The 5,089-nt window shown below is 34.9% G+C and overlaps 1 long non-coding RNA gene across 1 annotated transcript; it reads right to left on the bottom strand.

The window, feature by feature from the left end:
- Positions 1 to 138: 138 nt before the first annotated feature.
- Positions 139 to 1,480, bottom strand: LOC9310931. Its single transcript, XR_002331022.1, has 4 exons — positions 1,239 to 1,480; positions 607 to 853; positions 408 to 516; positions 139 to 219 (listed from the first exon to the last, which is right to left on the bottom strand). It is a non-coding gene; the product is annotated as an uncharacterized LOC9310931 (long non-coding RNA).
- Positions 1,481 to 5,089: the final 3,609 nt, after the last annotated feature.

The raw sequence follows: 5,089 nt of genomic DNA, 5'->3' as shown, positions 1-5,089 counted from the left end.
CTCTTTTTTTATTTTTTTTTCCCTAAAAAATTTCATAGTTATAAACATCCTCCCGGGGAATCCCAGAAGAGTTAGAGGTCGTCAACCTGGTAACTTCAACCATTTCAGCTTGAAGCCTTGTTCAATCACCTCGCCGTGAGCATTGCTTAGCTCAGTCTCTGAGTGATCATGTGAAGGCTTGTTACGTGTGCTCTGTGAATATCTTTCTCGCTGAAGTAACTTGCCAAGGAAAAATATGTTTAGGTTACTCAAGAAAGGAATCTGAATAAGCAACCACAAAAGGCACAAAACCAAAAGATCAGATCTTTCATCTGTTTCTTTTTTTTCAGAGAAAAATCTCTCAAAAAAAATGCATCAGTAGGATGTAACACACGCCAAAGAACAAAGCATCCATAAAGCAAATATACCTTCTTTGGTGGTAGATAAGCCTCAAGATAAATTCCATCAATTATTGGAACTTGGCTAAGCATTCATCAAACAGAATTTGGATGATCATAGTCAAGCTTGTTTGTTGATCTAGCAACAACAAAATATAGAGAAGGAATAAGTTCTGTTCACAAAGCGTTTAACATAAAAGAACCATTGTAAGAAGCAGAGTACACGAACCTTGGAGACTTGTAGATACCAGAACGGAATTCATCACGACCAAGAGCAACCTGCATCACTTTGTTCGAACCTAGGAAGAACCTAGATAAATAAGAACCGAATCATGTTTCTCTTCACACGGTACTTGTGGTATGTGTTACCAGCATTTAGCATCGGCTTCTCAGTTCTTCCACCACCTGCAACTTGACCAATCATGGCCATGCATCCACTTGGCACAATCTTTTTCGAACCCGATGGCAACTTCATCCTATCAAAAACATGTGTAAATTCATAACTGTGAGAACAATTCCCTCATCAAAAGAAAGAACAATAGATATTAATAGTTGTTCACTACAATCTAATCCAATCATACTTAATCAGAAAACTGAAACGTAAAGTATACTAAACACAAATCATCATCCAATTCAGCAAAGCTAGATATGAATTCAATGACCAGCGGGAAAATATTGAAACTTGTTGTTAAGAACTAAAGATTTGAACTAATCAAATCTAACGCAATCATTCAAATGGTCCATGAGATATACATATTAAATCAATTGAATATCACCAAGAAAAGTAAGTGTCGTTATTAGGATTATGAGCAATAACAATGGCTTTCTTCCCATAGTAAACAAAATGACCGGTGTACACACCTTCAGCAGCAAGGAAGAGCTTATGCTTCTTGAATCGGAAATGATGACGGAAAGCTACACGATACAACGGAGCACCACATCATGTGTCGTGAATGATCTCCGTCACAACACCTTTGAGATAACCATTTTTTTAATGATTTGGAAATGAGAATGACTTTGATATTTATAGCGTATAAGGATGCTAGGATTATTAGTTTTCAGAATTTTGAAAATCTTGGAAAAAAAGCATAAAATAAAAGATATTATGAACAATATATATTCGTATTTGGTATAAAATTGAATGATTGGCTATATTTGGATAAATACTGAATATTGTAGAGTTAGTTATAATTAGGATTAGATCTAAGTGAATATATTAAGAAGATTTTCGAGTAAATTAAGGAATATACGATGGAATATGCAATTAATAGAAGATTTTAGAGCCGGATTAATGTGGCATATTCTTTAAATATGGTACAAAGTATAATTGTAAATGGAAGAAGATGTAAGGAATATGTCATTTGTTAGATGGATTGTCGTAATTAGTTTCCATTTTTCCTTAAATTTGGGATTGTAGCAATTAGGTATCATAAGTAGAGAAGAAATAATTGTTGAGATTTTTGAAAAGATTGCGTCATATTTTAGGCAAATATATGAGGACCAAAATTCATTTCCATATCTTTACTTAAATAAAACAAATCTAAAAATTAATGTCATAATTTGCGATTTTAGGAAATAAGATTAAACCGAAATATTAGAGTAATTGTAGTCATAATTGGCGATTTTTTTTATTACAACATTCCTAAAATCTCTTATTCTAGATCCGAATAAGGTAAAACCGGATAGATAATGTTTGGTTAGTATCTTTTTAATATTTTCAAATCTTTAGAATTAAACTCATTGACATTATATTGTTGAATTTATTTTTTAAAAATGACGTAATATTAAATAAAAAAATAAATAACTAACTATTTTCATTTGATGGTGTAGACAAATTATTATTACTATTTATGTAATTTAATTACAAATAACAAATATTAATTTTTATAACAAAACAAATTATTTTCGTAATAACAATTTTTCCCCAAATCAATCTTTTACAAAATATTTATTTAATCACATATTCTTTCTATGTAGAAATAAATAGTTAAATAATTATGGTTAGAAGTAGTTAAGGTAAATAACAAATATGGTTAGTTTAGATATATTATATATATTTCTAATTTAGGTGTTAATTAAGAATTAATGTCGTTTTTATTACAAACATCCTTAAATTTCTTATTCTAGATCCGAATAGAGTTAAACCCGGGTAAAACCCGGATCCAAAAGACTTTTTGCAAAAATCCCCTGTAAAAATGTATATGTAGATATATACTCTTTGCTTATCAATAATAAACGGAAACACATATCCAATTGAAGTTATAATTGAAGATTTTATCAAATTGAAGTCTTAAACACATATCCAATACTGTAAACTATTAAGAAGCTATATAATAAACTATTTGTAGCTAGTTGGGAGACTCAACATTCAAGAATGTGTTCCCTGTGTACTGTAGCTTCTCAACTTCTCTAGGCAACTTTTGTTCCCTGCACTCACTTCACTAAAGAGCTTAGGATTCATCAGCACAGATTCGCTGGGGAGGTTGAAAAGATCAAACAATCTGATATTGGCACAGTAGGGTGCGTGACTTCTTTTTCGATTTGAATGAAACCTAGTGAATGGAGTGTGCGGTTTATCAGATTAATGGGGGAGTACTATCTTTGTTTCCGTTCTTCATGAGACACATTCGTTGACCTCTGTGCCTCAATTATATTCTATGAAGACCTACTTCAGAACTGCCCATCTCAAACCTAAAACCATGCATCACACACAAAAAAAAAAGAAACGTAAACTGGTAAACTAATCCAAGAATTGAGATCCGAGATTTAATTTTTTTTGACAAGATACCTTAAATTTAATAGTAAATTAATGACCACTCCATAATGGAAGGCCATCGGCATGCAGAGTAGAGCGAGAAACAGCAATGGCAATTGGCAAGGCCACATTTAAAGATCTCTGTACGACTTCTGGATCGCCCAACTATATATTAGAGTAGCTATTTCTATGACATGAGCTTTGGAGCAGAGCTGTTAAACCCGCTTAATTGGTATTGTAAAACCTGCAGCAAACATTACATTGGCTATAAGTGTTGCCACATGATGTGATCTTTGTATTTGTCACCTTCTCTGGGTCGTTGAGAACCGATGTTCTTCCGAGAAGAAGGTTCAAGAGGTGAAAAGCTCTTTGATTTCGATTCAATAAAGTTGTATCCTCTACAAACGTAATAGTTAAAAGGAATTAAACTCTTAATTATATCCTTTTTGATAAAGGGTATTCAAATTTAAAGGCAAAATAAAATAAAATACAAAGCTATGACCGTTTTGGATCATACATTAATTAGAGCTAGAGTGTTTTTTATGCAACAAAGGATTAAGCTACCCCATAATTCTAGTTTGTATTGAACAAGAATAACATAAGTAGAAGAGAGAGATAAGAGAAAGAGAAGAGCTATCGAACTGTCTCCCGTAGAAGCTAATCCGAAGAAGAAGAAAAAGACGTACAAGCCAAATTATCCAAGATAAAGAAAAGTGTACACCAAATGAATAAGAAAACCCAAATAACATAGGATATAGGAGGACGCCCTGCATCAAAACCTTTCCCTTTCCGAACTAGTGCCTGGCATTTCGATGTGACCATTGCCTGAGATATTCACAGACTGATACAGACTGATACAGTAAAACTCACGATTCTGATAAACACAATAGATTCTGATAAACACAATTTCAAATCTCCGGTTCATGAAACACCAAATGATCAGCTAGCTCTCGAGATGAGAGAAACCTAGCCGTACAAGTTTACCAAAGAATTCAAAGAAATCACAAATTATTCGATAATGAAAACGATGAGCTAAACAGTGCTCATATAGTCTCTAACGGCCATCTACGATCTGCCAATCACCACCTGCCACGCGTTGATTCCAGACTCTTCTTATTTTGCCACTTGAATCCGCACGTGCCAACCCACACGTGTAATACTATATCAAATCTCCCCCTCTTCAAACAACCTTGACCTCAAGGTTCTACGCATCAAACTGGGGAAATTTCCTCTGAAGATCAAAAAGAAATTCCCAAGTTGCTTCCTCTATAGGTTCATTACTCCATTTCACAAGCACCTTTGTTGCTGCTCGGCCCTGACGGTTCACCATCTTACGTTCAAGGATTTGTTCAGGAAGCCTCTGCAGAGTATCATTAAGAACAGAGGGTAACCGAGTCGAAGTAGGAACATTACCAACAAGAACCTTCAATTGAGACACATGGAAGACCGGATGAATCTGAGACTGAGCTGGTAAAGCCAATTTGTACGCCACTTCACCACAGCGATCAATAATCTTGTAAGGACCAAAGTACTTTGGAGAAAGCTTCTGATTAACCCGCAGAACCACCGACTGCTGTCTGTACGGCTGAAGCTTGACATAAACATAGTCACCAATAGCAAAATCACGTTCAGTTCTTTGTTGATCCGCAAACTGCCTCATACGGTGTTGTGCCCTCATCAAATGGAACTTCAAGAACAGAATCATGTCTTCTCTCCCTTGCAGAGAACGAGCTATCACAGCAACTTTAGACTCTCCCGGTAGATATGGCAAATGAATTGGAGGGGCCTGTCCATAAACAATTTCAAATGGTTTCATCCTGCTGGAAGAGTGGTAATTGGTGTTATACCAATACTCTGCCAAAGCAAGCCATTTACTCCACAACTGCGGTCTAGCATGGCACATACACCGGAGATAAGTCTCCAAACATCTGTTAGCATTGACTTCAAAACCAGACTT

Source organism: Arabidopsis lyrata, assembly GCF_000004255.2.
Source record: "Arabidopsis lyrata subsp. lyrata unplaced genomic scaffold ARALYscaffold_6, whole genome shotgun sequence".
Taxonomy (NCBI): Eukaryota; Viridiplantae; Streptophyta; class Magnoliopsida; order Brassicales; family Brassicaceae; genus Arabidopsis; species Arabidopsis lyrata.
This window is presented reverse-complemented; position numbering and strand designations above follow the sequence as displayed.